Here is a 21,430-nt window from a genome sequence, read left to right as displayed (position 1 = left end):
GCATCAGTAGGAGGGCTAGGGATGTTATTCTAGGCTGACATCATCCATTCTAAAGATTGGACTTGCATGTGTGATAAGTCACTTCAGTCCTGTCTACATGAGGGATGAAGAAACTTGGCTGAAATTGAGAACTGTTAGAGGGAAGATCACAACAAACTGTGGAAAATTCTGAAAGAGATGGGAATACCAGACCACCTGACCTGCCTCTTGAGAAACCTGTATGCAGGTCAGGAAGAAACAGTTAGAATTGGACATGGAACAACAGACTGGTTCCAAATAGGAAAAGTAGTATGTCAAGGCTGTATATTGTCACCCTGATTATTTAACTTCTATGCAGAGTACATCATGAGAAACGCTGGGCTGGAAGAAGCACAAGCTGGAATCAAGATTGCTGGGAGAAATATCAATAACCGCAGATATGCAGATGACACCACCCTTATGGTAGAAAGTGAAGAAGAACTAAAGAGCCTCTTGATGAGTGTGAAAGAGTAGAGTTAAAAAGTTGGCTTAAAGCTCAATATTCAGAAAACCAAGATCCCATCACTTCATGGCAAATAGATGGGGAAACAGTGGAAACAGTGTCAGACTTTATTTTTCTGGGCTCCAAAATCACTGCAGTTGGTGACTGCAGCCATGAAATTAAAAGATATTTACTCCTTGGAAGGAAAGTTATGACCAACCTAGACAGCATATTAAAAAGCAGAGACATTACTTTGCCAACAAAGGTCCATCTAGTCAAGGCCATGGTTTTTCCTGTGGTCATGTATGGATGTGAGAGTTGGACTGTGAAGAAGGCTGAGCTCCAAAGAATTGATGTTTTTGAACTGTGGTGTTGGAGAAGACTCTTGAGAGTCCTTGGACTGCAAGGAGATCCACCAGTCCATCCTCAAGGAGATCAGTCCTGGGTGTTCATTGGAAGGACTGATGTTGAAGCTGAAACTCCAATACTTTGGCCACCTGATGCAAAGAGCTGACTCATTTGAATAGACCCTGAATCTGGGAAAGATTGTGGGCAGGAGGAGAAGGGAACGACAAAGGATGAGATGGTTGGATGGCATCACCGACACAATGGACATGAGTTTGGGTGAACTCCAGGAGTTGGTGGTGGACAGGGAGGCCTGACATGCTGCTGACGTGCTGGGGTCGCAAAGAGTAGGACATGACTGAGTGACTGAATTAAACTGAACTGAAGAGGGAAGAGTAAGAATCTAATTTCCACGAAGACAAGGATTTAGTCTATTTTTCTAATTTTTCTCTTTTTGGTACCATGAACAGAGATTGGCACTCAATAAATAGTTAGGGAAAGAAGGATGAAAAGAAGGAAGGAAGGAAAGAGGAAGGGAGGGAGGGAGGGAGGGAGGAAGAAGGAAAGGGGCTTCTCTTTATATAGGTGCATGTGCGTGCATGATCAGTTATGTCTGATGCTTTGTGACCCCATGGACTATAGCCCAGGCTCCTCTGTCCAAGGAATTTTCCAGGCAACAATACTGGAGTGTGTTGCCATTTTCTTCTCCAGGGGATTGTCCCGACCCAGAGATCGAATCTGCATGTCCTGCATTGGCAGGGGGATTCTTTACCACTGAGCCACCAGGGAAGCCCACTAATGTGACTGGAAATATGTAAAGTCAGGGTAAAAATATGATGGTAAAACACACACACCTACACACACATACCCAGAACATGGTAGACCAAGACGTCCATTTAATGGGCTTTAAAATGTTTTTTGCATCCAACTTCCCCACCCATTAGCCTTAGAAACCATTCAAGACCTGAATTAAATATTCCATCTTCCCCATCTCCACAATCACTTCAACAAGATGACCCTGAACCTTTGAGAAAGTGTTGCTTTTTAACTCCCATAGAATTTGTGACAAAATATGAGAATTTTTGAAATCCCTGTTTGCTAAGTGAACACCCTTGGTTCAAGTGGCTAGATGAGAGGCCACCTAAGTTTGTCAACAGAAGAGCCAGAGAATGAAGATTCCAAATTCTTTATTTGATTCAGATGTGAGAGAAGAAAAATTTGAAACCAAGGATTCAGAATTGGCTTTCTGTGACTTCCCCCACCCACCCCTTTAAAATCTCCAGATCAGCTAAAGAATCACTAGCTAGGGAGTAAAAGGAAAAAGGAAAGGAAGGAAGAATTGAAGTTTTGCCTATTTCTGTGATTCCAGGTGGGCTTCCCAGGTGGTGCTGGTGGTAAAGAACCTGCCTGTCCATGGAGGAGACTTAAGAGATGCAGGTTCGATCCCTGGGTGGGGAAGATCCCTGGGAGGAGGGCATGGCAACCCATTCCAGTATTCTTATCTGGAGAATCCCATGGACAGAGGAGCCTGGTGGGCTATAGTTCATAGAGTCGCAAGGAGTTGGACACAACTGAAGCAACTTAGCATTCCTGCAAACATGTGATCCCAGATGGATTTGAGAAAAATCACTGAGGACAGAGAGGAGAGTCTCATGGCTCCTCTCCCTGGAGCTCTGGCAGCTCCACAGAAATGTACTGAGATGTGACACAAGAACAACTGAGCAGGGATGTCTGTGGAGTCTGGTAGAGCCAATGAGCATCTCCTGGACAGCCCAGAGGTCCTGTGGCCTCAGTTGGAGGAGGGACAGAGCATCAGCCTTCCCTGTGCTTGGGAGAAAGTGTTTGGAGATTAGCCAAGATGGAGAAATCGTGTGCCTGAGCAAATCTGAGTGCACCATGGGTGTGGGGAGGATCTCCGTATCCAGCCAGAGCAGCTCAGAGCAGAGGAAGCCAAGCTGGGGGTTGCTTTAGTGGTGGTTGGTGGTTTAGTCTCTAAGTCATGTCTGACTCTTGTGGCCGATGCCTGGACTGTAGCCCACCAGGCTCTTCTGTCCATAGTATTCTCCAGGCAAGAACGCTGATGTGGGTTACATTTTCCTTCTCCAGGGGGTTACTTTAGAATGTGGCTATTTGTCAAATGATTGCTCCTGTGGGAAAGGACACACATAAGGGTTGGACTGGAGATGGAGGTCCGCGTAGAGCTGAGGTAGACCAAGTCTGGAGAAACAGACAGAGAAGTCTCCCAAGGTCTGTGTTCACACAAATCACCAGAGCAGAGCACCAATTTCAAGTACAAGGTGGTGAGTTTGGGGGATACTGAATATAGATGAATTTTAAAGCCAAAATGACTGAAAAGACACTGAAGTTGTTGAACCTGTTTAGAAATGACTAGATTAAGTTTTCTGTATCAGACAAAAGAGGGGCTCAAGTTCTCGAAAAATAAGGATTAAGAATTTTTTTTTTTTGCAGATGTCAGTTTGTTGATTGTATGACTAGGAAATTCATACTCAACAAGCACGGATTAGTCCCATCTATATAAAGTCTCCTGCTGCTGCTGCTGCTAAGTTGCTTCAGTCATGTCCGACTCTCTGCGACCCCATACACGGCAGCCCACCAGGCCCCGCCGTCCCTGGGATTCTCCAGGGAAGAACACTGGAGTGGGTTGCCATTTCCTCCTCCAATGCATGAAAGTGAAAAGTGAAAGTGAAGGCGCTCAGTCATGTCCGACTCTTAGTGACCCCATGGACTGCAGCCTACCAGGCTCCTCCATCCATGGGATTTTCTTGGCACCGTTCAAGTCTGGTGTTGACCCTCGGTGATGTCTCCAGTTCCTGCCTTAACCATTTGTGTGTTCACAGAGGGCATATCACTTATGTAGATAGAATGCAAGTTGATGAGCTTCAGAGTGGCCCAGACAGTGGAGGTTAGGGCCCATAGACAAATAAGAGACAAAGCCATCAGGATTAGGTGAGGAATTTGGGAAGACCATCAAGTGACACAGGGTCTTGGGAACCATTTACAACAAAAATAAGCAGTGCCAGATACCTAGCAAGGACTCTGAGCAAGACAGGTAGAAGCAATACAAGTAGGAACTTTAAAAGAAGTTTCTAAGAGGCACTAGTTAGAGGTCCTTTAGACAAGTGGCTTTTTCCACATTGGGCATCTCCACTAGAGATCTTGTGTTAAGATCTAATTTAATGAAAGGAACTTTGGACCTTGGGTGAACTTCCAGGGAAAGTAGTTTTAAGAGTATAGTTGGGAAGTGCAATAGACAAAGGTGCTGAGGGATGTGTCAGGGTGTGTCAGATAGCTGCCATCCAAAGACTAAGTAGCAAATTAGCTTAATGCTGTTATGGCTCCCTGCTTCCTTTATTTCCCCAGAATAAGAATAAGATCTTAATAGCCTGGGATAGGGACCCCCGTTCTTTGATGGTCGGTGACTAAATCCTCTATCTTATCAGCCACTGTTACCCTGTTTCAGTGATCCATATATCTTGGATCATATACTTGAGAAAATGATGAAAACTGTAATATTGGGGTTGGCCAAAAAGTTCATTCAAGGGTGTCCATAATCCAAATGAACTTTTTGGCTAACCCAACATTTGGCCTACTTTAGCCTCAGAAAGCGGAGAAGGCAATGGCACCCCACTCCAGTACTCCTGCCCTGGAAAATCCCATGGACGGAGGAGCCTGGTAGGCTGCAGTCCATGAGGTCGCTAAGAGTCGGACACGACTGAGTGACTTCACTTTCACTTTTCACTTTCATGCATTGGAGAAGGAAATGGCAACCCACTCCAGTGTTCTTGCCTGGAGAATCCCAGGGACGGGGGAGCCTGGTGGGCTGCCGTCTATGGGGTCACACAGAGTTGGACACGACTGAAGCGACTTAGCAGCAGCAGCAGCAGCTTCAGGAAGAACCCTAAGAAAAAATGGATACTCTTAGACAATTTCATGACCTCTGTTCTATCAAGTCTGTACCTATCATCAGTGTGCCCTTAGAAAGTCAAGCCTGCTCTTTATCAACCCCAAAGTCCCTAAAGGAATGTGAAGGAAGGCCCTGGTGGTTCATTTATGCAATAAGTTTTGCTTATTTTAAAAAAGTCTTCCTACTCTAGGTTCATTTTCCTAGTGTCATTGAGTGGCAATAGCTTAAAAAATTGTATTAATATCTTGACTGTCAATTACAAATGAAGCTTAGCAAGAGCTTTTGTTTAAAAGTTGTGCATTCCAGTGTTAATATGGTCCTTCCTGGAAAAGCAGTTGCCTTTTATGGATTTTAAAAAGCAAAACTGAGCTTTATCAAAGATTCCTCTTTCATGTTCTTCGATTGCTAAGCTATTTGAGTTAACCAAAAGATAACTAAGCATTAACCCATGTTGCCTTTTGTTTTTTATCTTCTTTTGAAATCCCATGAGTTTAGCTAAGTACATTAAATGAAGCATAAATCTTTAGGTTGTTTTTATTAAGCCACATATTTGGAATATATATCCAAGACTATTTGATCAATTGTAAAATATTAGCTGCTACACTGAAGATTTGTGACATGGGTTTTAACAAGTGAACAAACATTTCAGGAGCACAGTGAAAATCATTGGCTGGGGCATCATGAAAAAGTTATGACACTTGAGTTTAAGAACATTCAGAGAGTTTTTACGCCACAATATTTTCAGATAGACTTTGCAATTTACAATACTAAATATGAACAAATTTGGGAAAGTTGAAAGATTTAGAAATAGTTTCCATTTTTTCTATTTTAATATTCTTGTGATGATTTCCTCTCAAATTAAATAAAAAGTCCTTGGATGATTATTAAAAGCTCTGGGTTATACTGTCACAAAAGCATCCATGTGTAGATTTATATACTCTACTCCTTTTATAGATCATAAATATAATCTCAACTATTCTCTGTGTCCCAGTTTTACTTTGTCATTTCTGGCTTCTGAGCTCTGATACTATTCCTTTTGCCTAGAAACTTCCATTCTCAAAATCTCATTCATTCATTTATAATTATTAACCTCCTACTATGTGCTAGACACTCTGCTGCATGTCTTTCAAGGTATAGTTTAAAAGTCATTTAGTCTATAAAACTTTTCACAATTTTATCTCTTTTTAAAAAAGCCCCACATCTCTTTCTTCATTTTTGCGGTAGTAACACTTCACTTGTATCTCTATTCAGTACATTAAATATGACCTTATATAGTTGCTTGCTTTTCCTGTCTTTCAACTCTGCAATGTTGAATTACTGAGGACAAAGGCTATTTTTAAAAATTGATCATCATAACTGATGTAGCATCTAGCTCTATGCCTTTATATAATAACTGCTCAATAAACATTTGTTCCATTAACACATGAACTCCTCTAGCTATCAAGTCAGATATTGAGAGTATCAATCTAATCTGTTTCAAACATTTAGTATTTAAATTGGTTCAACATTGCATGGTGCCACTAAAAGGTCAGCTTTCACAATCAATTTTCTTAACAAGTGATCAGGGCATTTAATTTATGTAATGACACTTTGGAAAAGAGAAATATTATTAATGGATATTTTAATTTACATTTTAGAAAAGGAGTTAGGGCCTTTTGTTAAGTTGTCCAGTGTATATGAGTCATACAACTACAAGGTTAAAATTCTTTAACACAACTAAGAAATTCTATTATAACATTTTTAGATTCAGATTTATTCCAAGGAAGACGCTTTACAGAAAGTTTACCTTCAGAAGACAATGTTAACACTTTTCATGATTTGAATTCCATGTATTTGGTGTTTAACTCTTACCTCCCTTCCAACTCAGACGACAAGATACTAGTTTATTTTGCAGAGACAATGTCTTAAACCATAGTAGTTCGGCCTCTGACTGCCTGAAACTCCAATAACTTGAAATAAACCCCTTGATCCTAAAACGATAAGAAGAATTTACAAAGAGGAAGTCAAAATTCCAATGGAGGAAAATCAACAACATGGCGGAGAATGTTACCAAACCAAACTTGGGTTCACTTGCCCGTCCTCAGTCAATCCAATCTGCTGACACTGGATTGTGGTGAAGAAGAGTACAACATTTATTGCAGGGACAGCTAGTGCTGAAAACGCCCAGACTCCCTGACAGGGTTCAGGAAAGCAGTGTTTAAAGGCCAGATGAGGGTCGCAAAGGTCTTAGGATGGGTGATGAGCTCATGCCCAATTCTCTGATTGGTCAATGGTGAGGTAACAGGGTGATGTCATAGTGATTAACATTATCAATCCTTAGGATCCAGGAGGCCTAGGGGCTTTGTGCTGATGGTCATCAGGTGGTTAACATCTTCCATTTGGTGTGGGTTTTCAGATCTGTAAAGGGTTTCCCTTGTGGCTTAAATGGTAAAGAATCTGTCTGCAATATTGGAGACCTGGGTTCGATCCCTGGGTCAGGAAGGTTCCCTGGAGAAGCAAATAGCAACCCACTCTAGTATTCTTGTCTGGAGAATTCCATGTACAGAGGAGACTGGTGGGCTACAGTTTATGAGGTCGCAGAGAATCATACATGAATGAGTGAGTAACGTTTTCACATCTGTAAAACAACTCAGAAAATGTGCCTCAGATAATATTGTCTAGGTACCTCAGAGAGGAGCCAGTGCAGAGGTATGGGGGAGGGGTCTGCCCCTGGAAGGCCCCATAGGGTTCTGCTTGGTTACAAAAAGGTGTGAGGGATTTTGGAGAAAGTTAACAAATAATTCCTGAGCATCTACTCCATATACTTGGGAATATAGGTTTTAAAAAAAATGAATGTTCAAAATTGATGTCTCTAAAAGACACAATCTGTTTAGTAAAAAGTTTACATTTAGAAAGATTTTAAGTAAGGAGGTTTTTTTTTTTTTTTACATTTTCATGAATGGAAATGTTCGAAAATTGCTAGTGTGTAAGAACCATTAGTACAAGTTATTAGCATTTTGTGCATGGATTTAGCCTTGCCAGCAAAGTATTTTGAGAAATTCTCCTCCAGCATGGCATCAACATGCCTGTATAGTAGAAAGTGGCCTAAGGCTTTCTTAATGGAAGTAGTGGTCAGTATCTCTAGTTATCCTCTGAGAAGAGCCAAGCTTTCTCTGTCACTAGTGATAGACACCGTATCTCCAGGCACGAAGGCAGTTCATCGGTTGCCTGTGATCCACACATCTATCTCTGTTATGGCCATTGGATTGTGCTACTTAATCCTGTCTGAGTGGCTTCCCAGGAAGAGAAAACAATCTCTTTGTTCTAACAACCCTGAAAAGACAATATCTCCTTATTGATAGGAGAAAGGGCTCAGAACCTTTCCAAAGTGAGGGGTGTCTGGCAGAGACTTACAGGCAAAATCTGTCCTAGGTGGAGTCCATTTTCTCCCACATAAAGATGTAAGTTCAAGAAATTACTTAGAGAGATTACTTATAAAATACCTCTTCAGGTATCTCAGAACAATTTACTAAGCAAGCATTTGAGTCTAAAGACTGAGCTGATGTTTCCTAGAGGGGCAATTATCATGTACTTCCAGTGTTCACTACAGCAAAGAAAATGAGGGACACAGGTTTCAATTTGAATTTACTTCCTGGGGTAAGAAACTCTTGTTTCATATAGTTTATAGATTTTTCATCCTGTCTTATATTTTGGGGCAGAATTTTGGTTTGTTAATATTCTATAACTAGAGGTCCTGTTTAGGAATGAAGTTACATAAATACGGGGAAATATTAGAGGCCTTTCAACTTCCTCTCAACAGAGCTTGAATTAATTCATACCATGAATCTATGAAGTGAGATAGAAAACTTCAGATAAACAAATACATATATAATAATATATATATATATATATATATATATATATATATATATAATTGCACTGTGCAACTAAAAGTCAGCCCATATATACATATGGGTTTCCTTGGTGGCTCAAATAGTAAACAATCTGCCTGCAATGCAGGAGACCTGGGTTCGATCCCTGGGTCAGGAAGATTCCCTGGAGAAGTTAATGGCTACCCATTCCAGTATTCTTGCTTGGAGAATTCTATGGACAAAGGAGCCTGGAGGGCTACAGTCCATAGGGTCGCAAAGAATTGGACATGACTGAGCAACTAAAACTTATATACATATATATCTTTGGTATGGTCTAAGATTTGAGATCAATACAATTTAAGGGAGAGAAAACCACATTTCATATTTGCTAATGTGACAGAATAATCATTTGAAACATAGAGTCTAGAATACTGCTTGGTATGTGGTATATAAATGCTGAATATTTGCTCAATGTCTATTAATTAGGCTATTTTTTTCCCTTAACCTCTCCAACCACGGCCATCATTTCTTTCTTTTCTAAGAGACATAGGTCCATCATTAGCCCTGGCGGACAATTGTTGAAACTAAAACCTGAAATAATAGAAAAGGCCATTTTCTCCTTGTAGGGTCAAATGTGTGATGGTTCATGATAAGTATTGATTTGTCTGAGCCACAGCGCTCAGACATTTGATCAAACATTCTGGATGTTTTTGTGAGGGTGGTTTTGCATGAGATATACATTAAATTAGTGGATTTAAGTACAGCAGATTGTCCTCCATAATGTGGATGGGCCTCACCCAATCAGTTGAAGGCCTGAATAGCGTAAGAGGTTGACCTTCTTTAAGCAAAAGATTATTCAGCAGATGGCCTTCAGACTTTATCTGCAACATCAGTATTTCCTGGTTTCACAGTATACTGCCTTCAGCTTGAACTGCAACTCTCCTGGGTGGCCAGCCTGCTGGCCTTTGTCATTAAATTATGAACTAGCCAAGCTTTCACAATCACGTGTGCCAACCCCTTACAATAAGTCTCAGTGTGTATACACATCTCATTTCTTCTGTTTCTCTGGAGAATCTTTTTTTTTTTTTTTTAGTATTTATGTATTTATTTTTGGCTGTGTCGGGTCTTAGTTGTGGCATGCAGAATCTTTCCTTGCCCAGCACGGGCTCCGGAGCATGTGGGCTCTGTGAATGTAGTGCCTGGGCTTAGTTGCCTTGCAGCACATGGGATCTTAGTTCCCTGACCAGTGATCAAACCTGTGTCTCCTGCACTGGAAGGCAGATTCTTAACCACTGAACCACCAGAGAAATCCCAGCAGAATCTTAACTAATACAAAAAGTAACAGATTCAAGGGTGCAGGAAGTGGTAAGAATGATCAAAATCAGATGTAATCCGTGTCCACACACCTTCCATCCAAACTCATTATAGGTTAGCCCTCTGCATTTGGGAGGAGAGGAGAGAGAAAAGGTAGTCTGAATGCAACAGAGTTAATATGGGAGGTTCTCCATCCTGCCCCTGTCTCTTGATGTAGAATTTCCCCCTTGTACCATGTGGGAAGCATCATAGACATTCCAACCCTCAGTCCAAGAGGAGGGAGGATCTATTTCACCTGCTTTATAAGGCCCAGAGAGAAGGCAACCACAGTATAATTGTAAGTATCATATAATAAAACTGGTAGAATTAAGAGTCTGGAAAGAAGAAAGCAAGACACAGCCTTGAATTTCCCAGAAGTATGGAAGGCATTCCAAAATTTCTTGGGTACTGAAGCATGAAAATTGAATTAAAGAGAACGCTAAAGTCTACAAGAGGTTCTAATGCCAGGCCTCTTTAGAAAAGTGTAGTGAGAATAATTATCGAATGGAGTCAGTTAAAGATTTGGCTATACCTCTCCAGCTGACAGGGGCTTCCTGGTGGCTCAGTGCTAAAGAATCCACCTGCCAGTGCAGGAGACACAGCAGATGTGAGTTCAATCCCTGGGTTGGGAAGATCCTCCTCCGGAGGAAATGGCAACCCACTGCAATATTCTTGTCGGGAAAATCCCATGGAAAGAGGAGCCTGGCAGGCTACAGTCCATGGGGTCACAAAGAGTGGGCCACAACTGAGTGACTGAGCATGCATGCACGCACTCTCCAACTGGCAAAGACTCTGAAGTGCATGTCCACTGATTTGGTATTCAAAAGTTTCGTGGGTCCATATTATTAATAGCAAGCCCGTCCACTGCCTGAGTCACAGCCAGCAGAAGAGTGAGAACAGTCTCTCAACAGCGTCTTGTCAGCATCCTTGACTGTCTTTCAGGAATGGCATTTGCTCACATCCTGCTGTTGCGTTCATTTCCCTCCATTATCTATTCTGAATGGACAACACCTTCATTAGTCTCAGACCAGTGTTCAAGGTTCTGGACGAAAAGGGAGGTGGTAGGAACAGGAGAGGAATATCCCCACACCTGGGCAAGCTGGGGTGAGAAGGAACCAGATGTAGCTATTCCAGTGAACAAAGACATGATTAGAAGACATCCCTCACTCAAGATAGAATTTTGATAAAACTAATACTTCATGTGATCAAAATGTGGGCACGCCTAGATGCCAATATTAATAGCTAAAACAGTTGAAGGAACATCTGCTTTTTCTCAGAGAATTTCCCCCTCTAGCATATCTTCAATACTGTTTGATATCATGTAACTCAGTTTTTAATAATGGTATGTTATTATTATTATAAGCTTGGAAAATCATTCAACTATTTTATACTTGAGCATCACCCATCTCATAATCAAACAAGTCCTTCTTGAGTGCTTCACATTTTTAAAATATGTATTTCCTCTGCCATTAGTTTTTCTTTTTTTCAATGGGGGAGAAAGACTTGAAGTGTTTAAGCTAATTCCCCATTTTCTGATCATCTGCTCCATAATCATTTTGGAAGTAGATAGGGATATAAAACACAAAATATTAAATATAATATTTTTTCACATTATTTTTCACATGCAGAAAGATGTTCTCATTTTCAAGTTATTTTTAAAGGCATGTATTAAAATAAACTAAAGCCATAAAAGTGAAGTGCTATAATCTTGTGGAGGACTGAAATTTTAGACATATGTTGATGCATAATTGGTGCAGTAGTTGGGTGAAAGTGAAAGTCGCTTAGTCACGTCTGAATCTTTGCACCCTATGAACTATAGCCTGCTAGACTCCTCTGTCCATGGGATTCTTCAGGCCAGAATACTGGTGTGGGTTGCCATGCCCTCCTCCAGGGGATCTTCTGAACCCAGGGATCGAACCCAGGTCTCCTGAATTGCAGGCGGATTCTTTACTGTCTGAGTCACCCTGGAAACCCTAGAGTACTGGAGTGGGTAGCCTATCCCATCTTCAGCAGATCTTTCCAACCCAGGAATTGAACTGGGGTCTCCTGCATCGCAGGAGGATTCATCATCAGCTCAGCTACCAGGGAAGAAGTAGCTGGATGGGCAAGTGTTAATAGGGTTTCCTTTCCTGGTCACATCTTTAGAGGTCCCAGATAAAGGGGCATATATTGGGTCTGATATTTTGGGTCAATCAGCTATTTTGCTTAGAGCAACAGGCTTCCAACTTACTTGGCAGAGGAATCATTCTTGGAAAACAGACTGCAAATTCTTGGAAAATAAAAGTCGAGATTTTTTATTTGAAGGGCAAGTGAGAAACCTGGCATCTGCCCTGATCCACTTTCTCTGACGGTCCTTGCAGCATCTCAGGGAACCCAGGGTTCTAGCAGGGCCAATGACAGAGGAGATTCCTGGAGATTAGGATCAACAGGAAACTCCATAGGAGAAAAATGGCTCTGCTGATTTTCTGTTTGGTGCTGGACAGAGATTTATGGTCATATAATTGCCAACTCAATGGACATGAGTTTGAGCAGACTCCAAGAGATGGTGAAGGGCAGGAAAGTCTGACGTGTGTCAGTCCATGGTATCCCAAATATAATATCCCAAGTCTCTAGAAAACAATGGTCAAGTTTTACAGAATCATTTTTATTTGAAGGTGATTTACCCTTTCTTTGCCTTAAGAGATCTCTCTCATGCAGTATAAACCAGTGGGGTTGTGTACTTTCAGAGTAAATAGGATGAGAGATTTTTCACTCAACACTATGCCTTACCCTGCCTTCTGATGTATTCTCCAGAAAGCAAACGTGTCACATGGTGGCACTTAAGTTTTCCCTGCACATCAAAGTTCCATATGGAGAATCTTTACCCAGTGTGATATTTACTTTGCATCAGCCTGGGGAATTTTCAGTGTTTACATTTGTACTGTTTAACTCTACTAGAAAGAAAAAGAATTCCTCTTCTGTTAATGTGCATTGCTTTAAGCACTGCAACAGAATGATCACAGTCAAATTGTTTTATAATCAGTAACACGCCATTTGGGACTCAGAAACCTACTGTTAATAAATTGTGTACAACCATCCTTCTCTGGAGATGTAGTAAGCCTTTGGAGTTAATGTACACTATATAGTCCTTCTTGTTTTAACTAAGTTGTACATTAAGAAGATAGCCTAGGTTAGTACTTAGTGATGAATTATGTGTGTTGATTAGTAATCTGAAATCTATATGAGTCTTCTATATGTTTTTTGTTAATGCTGTGGCTAAAATGTATTCCACAGATAAAAGTCGTAAGACTTGAAAGAAAAGTGAAGACCGATAACCTCCATAGGAGAGGACTAGGCCATTAGTAAGTAAGTTGCTTAGCAGCCTAGTAAACCCTTGATTTGCTTTTTGATTATTATTGATTTATAGGGTGATATTTGAAAAATGGACAAGGATTATGGGGTGTCTATTAGTAATTTTACTGTATAAGTACCATATAGTTACATTTTTACAAAGATTTAGACTCATCCAATGCTGTTAGAAGTTGAAACTCTTTGAGAACTTCTTCAGTAAGCCTCGACTCAGTGAGGTCTTCATACTTTTCATTAACCAATCACAGAACAGAGTTATAAAACTGTCACCCTAACATTAACTATCACCTTAACCATCCCTGTGCTAAATATAGACAATTACCTGACATAAGTAAAACCCCATGCTTTTCATTACTTGAATAAAACATGCTACAAAATTTATGAAAATGATGGTGATAAGCCCCATGCATACTAAAGCAAATAGTAAAGAAGAAGGAAGAAGGGAATAAATAGTAGAGAAATTTTGAGGTGTAAGTGGCTGAATTGCTCTCAGAGAATCTTGTCACTCAGTGCTGGGGTGACTTTGGATTTTAAGGTAGGACAGGACCTGGAAAACAGGAAAGGGTTATCTGCTTGATTATCGACAAGGAGAGCTTAGCCAGCTTACCTGAAACTAAATGAAACTGATTTTGGCAACTTTCGTCTGTGGTCCACCTTGATGATCTTTGTGTCCCTGACCTCTGAGGAGTCCCTCATACTTATAGTAAAGAAGCTTTATGATCTGGAGTCAACTTGGAAATACGCTAGCATATGCCTTTATTAGTAAGAACAGATTTTGGAGACAAAAATCAAACTGGGAACAGTCTCATCCTAGAGATGACAAACATGATAAAAAAGGGAGAAAACCAAAATATATTATAATGAATGTAAAGAAAACCCATTCATTTATAGTTTATAAAGTTCTTTCATATATTTGATTTGACTGGAACCCCTCCTGAGTCTGATATTACTGTTATCATCATTTATCTCCTTATGAAACAGAAGAGGAAACTGAGGCTCTGACTGAGAGATTTGTTGCAGGATGATTATGAGTTTATCTTTGTGTACCCAGCATAGCACTGGACACGTAGAAGACACTCAAAAATGTTTATTAAAGAATGAAAGTGGTTGAAGCTTATAAGATCTGAAACTATACCCAATTATTTTCTTATTATTTAAGGCTCTTTTGGTTGCAGGCAACAGAAATAAACAAAACGTAGAGGTATTATTATAAATATGTAGAACCTAAAGTCATGAAAGTTGTTCAGGTCTTTAAAAATGAAAATGAAAACAGGAAAGCATTGGTCAGCTAAGACAATATTTCTCTCTCTCTCTCTTTTTCTGTGTGTTTGCTTCATTTTTTATAACCTGTTTCTCAGGCCAGCTTTGTCTGAGTTCCAGACCTGTGTTCTGAAAATACAGCTGTTCTACAACTCCTTGAGTTCATGAGTTACAGATTAAGTCTCCATCTCAATTGCAGATTCTTAGGGAAGAGATCTCAATTGGCTCCACTCTGGTAAGATTCCCACTTTTGAAGTAATCAACCAAGAGATGAGGTAATGCCCTACACACATGGCTACTAGAATCTCATCCCTTTGGTGATGTAGGTGGGGGTAATTAAAGAGAACAGAAGAAGGCATTGATTTATATGCCAGGAAAACATACCAAAGCTGTTCATTACAATTTCTTTTACTCAAATCCCATGTCCTCTTTTCCGTTTTTTGCATTAATGCCACTATGAAGGAAAATTCTTTGATATATAATATTCTTTATAATTTCCTCTCCTGCATGAGAGGAAAGCCCTTAATAATTCACTGCCTTGGTATTTTTGCAGAGCAGAAAATAGAAGCTACTGGGAATGAACAGTTATTGCTGTCTTTGCAAAAATCGGACTTCCTTGTTGAGATAATGCTGCCTATCTTGGAGACGGAGGGGATTAGACAGCTTTTTAAAAATTATTTATTGATTGATTTTAATTTTATTATCAGAGTATAATTGCTTTACAGTGTTGTGTTGGTTTCTGCTGTACAACATGGTGAATCAGCTATATGCATACATATATCCCCTCTCCCTGGAGCCTCCCTCCTGTCCTTCCCCTAAGCACCTTTAAAAGAAGCTAAAGTTGAAATAGTGATAGTACTATATTATTGGTCTACAAAATGCATCAGTAGTCTTCTTTGCCAGTTGGGACTTAAGCTGAGTCAGCCTTAAAGGATAAACCCAAACTATGCAGGTAAAAGAAGAGGATAAAGTATACTCCATTAAAAGAAACAAATATTTGAAGAAAGATATTTCCAGGAACACATATACTCTAGAATAGTTGCACTGTAGATAATAAAGTGGAGAGGTAGCAAATATCACTGGAAAATAGGGGCCAGTGGGTGATGTCTTGAGGAAGCGAACTTTATTTTGTGAGCAGTAAAAGCCATTGAAGGAGGCTAAGGAGTACTCAAAGTTTAAAACATATTGGAAGCTTAAAACCTCAGTCTGGAAGGAAAAACACTGGACCAGAAATAAGGAAGGAAGAGCAAGAGGAGACTGTTGCAGTTATAGATATAATACAGATGTGGAAAATAAGGGCTTGAATCAAAGTGGTAGCAGTGAGAATAAAGAGAATAGGATTCAATAAGACAATAATAAGGATGTCAGATCTTTAATTGTTGCTGAGAATGTGGGAAATAGGGAACATTTTTGACTTTCGGGTATAGTGGGACCATTCACAGAAAAATCACAGGAAGATGGTTGAGTTCAGACATGGAAACCACATGATCATTATCCTTGACTTCAGTGAGTTCTGATGTTTATGAAACATCTAAGTGGAAATGTTCAATAGCTAACTGAAGATACAAGTCTAGAGTTTAGGGAAGAAGTTGTAACTAGAGATGATTAATTTAGCAGAAAGTATTAAAAATCATACACAGTTTGGGGAATTTCACATTTAACTGTTCATATATTCAGGCTCCAATTGTAATATAAATAGAATAAAAATTCAGTTGACATATGAATTTATAGAGCCTTCACCAGATTCTTTTGCCTTCCATAGTCTGTCTTTGTTATAACAAATTTGTTTCTTTTATCAGTGCTGTTGAAACTGAGCTTTATAAAACCTTCATTTCTAAAAATGCATTTTCCAAGGAGCCGTTCCAAAGATAGAAAAGTGTATTGGATGGATTCTATTCTGACCTAATATGGTGTTTAAAAAAATATGTTTGCATTGCTACATGTATTTTTTCAATGGTTGTAGCTTATAAATTCTTTGAATAGGATAAAATACTAGTTACTTAGTGCTCACAAGTAAACTTACTCTTAATTGGTTTTCTGACTTTTATAATGTAGGAACCATATTCAATTGCAGAGATAATCTTTCATGTTGATTTTTTTTTTTTTGGTGTGAACACTTTGAAGGTCTATAGAATTTAAAGCTTCCTTCTTCTAGTCTATCAGGATTCCCCTGATACTTTATATCAGCTCACCTCCCTCTGTGTGTGTGTGTGTGTGTGTGTGTGTGTGTGTGTGCATGCACGCATGTGTGCACACACTCAGTCATCTCCAAATCTTTGCGGCCCTATAGACTTTAGCTCGCTAGGCTCCTCTGTTGAGCTCTGGTTGGGAAGATCCCCTGGAGTAGGAAATGGCAGCTCACTTCAGTATTCTTGCCTGGAAAATTCCAGACTCCTCTGTCCATGGCATTTGTCAACCACTTGTTTAATTGATAGTTTAAAACGTCACTCTAGATCTTGCCTGTTTCTAAGTTATCTGAACACAGTTGTATCTTACAGTCTAGGGTTCCTCCCAAGGTTTGTCTACAGGACCTGCTGCCTCTTGGTGGGCTAGTAACATTGCAGGCTGAACCCTTCATGATTGACTCACCCTGAAACATGTATCTGGATATCATCCATGTTCTTAACCAGCAAGAGAATCAGAAGGGTGGCAGGTCTGGAAAGCAGTTGATATGTGGAAAGGCAAAACAGAATTGTCATCTTCAGTCAGATGCAATCTAGGAAAGACCTGAAGGATAGCTTCAAATAATTGAAACTCTGTGATACAGAAGAAAGAGGCTTTAAATTCTACAGACCTTCTGAAGGTAGTACAAAGACCAGTGGTTTAAAGCTAGGGACAGATTCAGGTTTCCTGTAAAAAGAAATTGCTAACATTTAGTGAAATGGAATGAAAAGTTACAAAAGGTGAAACGTATCAATCGTTGTGTATCCTATACAGAGGATATATGTTTATCTGTGCAGTGACTGAAAACAAGATTTGGGTATCCATCAGAGCTGAATTGAAACCTTATTCCACAGCTTTCTTAGCCTGTGGCCTCCTAAATTTTATCATCCCCATCTTTTATACAAGTCATAGTGACAGGACGAACTTGACACCAATCCTGTTGCCTTCACTATTGAGAGCACTCTCCATAAACTGCCTATACTCCAATCTATATCCCAGGGTCTGTTTCCTGGGGGACCCTACTTAAATCATTAGTATTTTCATCTTCATCATCTAATTCTAGCAAATTGTCAGCACCTTCTGGGCACAGAATCAGCTTTATTCTTCTTTGTATTCCAAGAACTGTGATTATTCAATAAATGTTTCCATAACTTACTTTGTGAGAGCTTTAAATAGACTCTTACCAAATTGCCCATCTTCCCTCCAGTTGAGCAGCGCAAAACACATGTCCATAAAATGCCTCTGTGTGTGCGAGTGTTTGCGTACTAAGTCACTTCAGTCATGCCTGACTCTGTGTGACTCTATGGACTGTATGTAGTTCCCCAGGCTCCTCTGTCTACCTCCTCTTATTTTCACTGAATGCTCTTCAGCATACCCTACATGCTCAAGAACATGGATTTCTAAATGCAAAGGTAACTCTTGAAACAAAATGCCACTTCCTCTTGTATATTTTCAGTTAATTACTAGGTTAAAATTAAGCAACTACTATAGCCCACATTAATCTTGTGTTGGCAGCATAATTTAGTGATTGAAGCAAGATTTGGGTGTCAGACAGACCTGAGTTGAAGCCTTATCCCACCATTTCCTAAGTTTCATTGTCCACATCTTTAGAGGAAGGGTGAGGATATTAATACCTACCTCTTTGGGTTGTGGGGAGAATCAAAGAAAATGTATGCAGAATGCCAGACATACAGCAAATACTCAAAGCAAGTCAGCTATTTTCTGTGATATTATTTTATTAATATTTCAAGTTCACTTTATTATTCATTCTCTGTAAATTTATTTTCATACAGATCAAAATACTTACTAATTTCCCTTGTAATTTCTTCTTTGACCTATGGGTTATTTAAAAATCTGTTGTTTAATTTGCAAATATTTGCAGATATCCAAATTTCCTTCTGTTGTTGATTTCTAATTTCAACCCACTGTAGTCAGAAAACTTACTTTGTATGATTTCAATCCTTTTAAATTTATTGACAGATTCTGTGGCCTAGCTCATTTTTGTAAATTTGATAAAAGGTATATGAAATCTAAATATTGCTCCACATCTCCTTTTCTGAATTATTCTCTTAAAAATGGACTTGTAGCCTTTCTAATATTATTGCATTTTCTCTACAAAGTTTTGACCTGCATGATAGTAGTTTTAGGGCTTCCCAGGTGGTACTAGCGGTAAAGAACTTGCTTGCCAATGCAGGTGATGTAAGAAACACTGGTTCAATCCCTGGGTCAGGAAGATCCCCTGAGTAGGAAATGGCAACCCAATCCAGTATCCCATTCCAGGGATCCTGGAAAATCCCATGGACAGAGGAGCCTGGTGGGCTACAGTCCACAGGGTCTCAAAGAGTCGGACATGACTGTGGTGACTTAGCATGCATGCATGATAGTAGTTTTAGAGTGTTATCAGTGAATTTTTCTCCTTTGCCCCTTCTGATCAGAGTTATCTCGGTCAGTTCAGCTAGGCAGCTGCCAGTCATCCTTCGCTATCTTCAGAAGACAGGGCACTGAATCCATTGCCTGGAGCTCATCGTTCTCATACTAGAAGCCAGGTGCTGAGAGCAGATTCTGAAATTCAGCACCATCCGCATGTCCAGCTGGTCCGCTTTCTTCCTTTCCAAAGCCATGACCTTATACAGGGATTGGAGATGAATACACCACCTGTGCCCTAAGTCACTCAGCTTTTCTATTTAGGGCTGCAAATGTTCACAAGAAAGAGAGAAAGCAGAGACTTTTCCTGGCAGTGTGTATACTCCCGCATGATGTAGCAGAAGCTAATCATGGTTCTTGAAAAACTATGTTAAGAAATAGGACTAGTGTGGCATGAATGTTTTTGCTCGGTTTGTTTTATTTTATATTTTGTAAGATCCAAATTTCTACATTAATTCAATAAGATAATGTCACTTCCATTTAGAAATTTAAACCCAATGAAAATAACTATTGAGTACATGATTATTTAATGACAGTAAATACCAGTTTCAATAGATTTACAGGGGAAGATGGTCTGTTATGTATATATTTTATATTTGTAGCTTTTGTATTAACATTTTGCTTTTCAAAGTGGAGCCGATAAGAATGAGTCTAAGTGATAAAGAATCAAAGAATCAAACACAATAAATAAGTAAATAAGGGAGCCATCATAGAAAATTGGCTAAGATCATTGGCTTTGAATCTGAAAATATCTGCATATCAATTTATTAATACTTCTCTGAGCTTTAATTTTCCTCATGTGTAAAATATAGGTAATAGTTGTAACTGCTTACTGGTTAGGGTTTTTTTTGTTCCAAAGTTAGGCAAAAAGGAGTATATTTATAGGAGAGTTCATAGAATTCATGAGAAATCTGGAGAACTGAGCTCAGAAATTGGGCCAGAGCCATGTTATGCTGGAGGAGGAGCACAACTAAGTCCTCTGTGGGAGTAGTCTGGCCAGGGTGCCCCTTCCACTCTTTGCATGATCTCTAGGTTGAATGGCTTCTTTGATCACACACTCCAAACCTGGAGTTCCAGGCAGGAGAAGCCAGGTGACTAAGCCTTGGTTGCATGGCCATGCTGAGATATGTCCGGGAAAGTAAGGATCTGGTCTTTTCAATTCATACAACACCCTTATGCATAGATAATGGGCAGAAATAATAGGCAAAAGACCACACAGAATTTTTGTCCATTAATTACTGAAATATATGCAAAGTGCTTAACATAGTCACCTCATTCATACTGGATATCAGTTATAATTGTTCTTTTTTCTTGGAGAAGCAAAAGCACTATGAGTCATATATAATAAGGTTCTATACATTCAATAAATGAAGAAGAAAGAAAACTACAAAGCCCCAAACCAACTATATTTGTATTTTTTGAAAAAGAAAACCAACTATCTGAGCACATTTACCCTAGATATAGTTGTTGCATGCAGTGAGAACATATGTCCTTAAATAAGCTTTCAGTATTATAAAGATTAAATTATCTAAGGGAAATAAAGCTGCTTGACTTTCTTAAGCATGTAAAGAAAACACATTTGTTCCATGAGATTTCCCAGGAAAGAATACTGCAGCAGGCTGCCATATTCTTCTCCAGGGGATCTTCCAGAGTCAGGGATCGAACGAGCGTCTCCTGCTTGGCAGGCAGATTCTATACCACTCAAACACCTGGGAAGCCCGTAATTCTCCTACGGGTGAAGTCAATTCTCAGGGAGGGGTCAGCTGAAATTTTTTTGCTGCCCAACCTCCCAGAAGCTGGAGGAATGAGAGGCTCAGTCCTGGAAGGAGTATGTAGTGACACAGCAAGTCATCTACTACCACTACTTGGCTCCCTACCATCATTTGATATGCTTGCCCACTCCTCCTTCTGAAACACTCTTCTCTTGGCTTCTATGTTGCTACACTCTTGCTTTTTCTTTTTTTCCCCTTCCTATCTAAAAGTCTTCCTTTTAGACCTAAATTTCATGGAGATTTCCCTGGACCTTTCTTTCTCTTTACTCAGCATGAGTGCATTCTTTCTCATGCCTTCACATATTATCTGATGACTTTTAAATTTGTAATTGTAACTCATATGTCTTAACTACCTCCAGAACTGTGAATCTAATGATTGCTCATTTCATCTAGGATGTCTCACAGACATCTCAACACTTTTTTCAAAAAACCGAACCCATATCTTTAGTATTGATCCTCATCCTGTATTCTCTTAGCTGTTTATGCCAGAATCCAGAAAGCCAAACTTAGCACATTCATCCACATTATG

At 39.7% G+C, this 21,430-nt stretch overlaps 1 long non-coding RNA gene across 1 annotated transcript in view; it reads left to right on the top strand.

Moving 5' to 3' along the window:
• The first annotated feature begins 14,644 nt into the window (after nt 1-14,644).
• LOC133260233 (uncharacterized) overlaps nt 14,645-21,430 on the top strand; it is a 47,979-nt gene continuing 41,193 nt past the window's right edge. Inside the window, exon 1 of the long non-coding RNA XR_009740697.1 lies at nt 14,645-14,777. This is a non-coding gene — a long non-coding RNA (uncharacterized LOC133260233). The remainder of the gene's footprint in view (nt 14,778-21,430) is intronic.

Source organism: Bos javanicus, chromosome 14 (genome assembly GCF_032452875.1).
Source record: "Bos javanicus breed banteng chromosome 14, ARS-OSU_banteng_1.0, whole genome shotgun sequence".
Taxonomy (NCBI): Eukaryota; Metazoa; Chordata; class Mammalia; order Artiodactyla; family Bovidae; genus Bos; species Bos javanicus.
The sequence above is the reverse complement of the archived record's forward strand: the minus strand, read 5'-3'. Positions and strand labels throughout refer to the sequence as shown.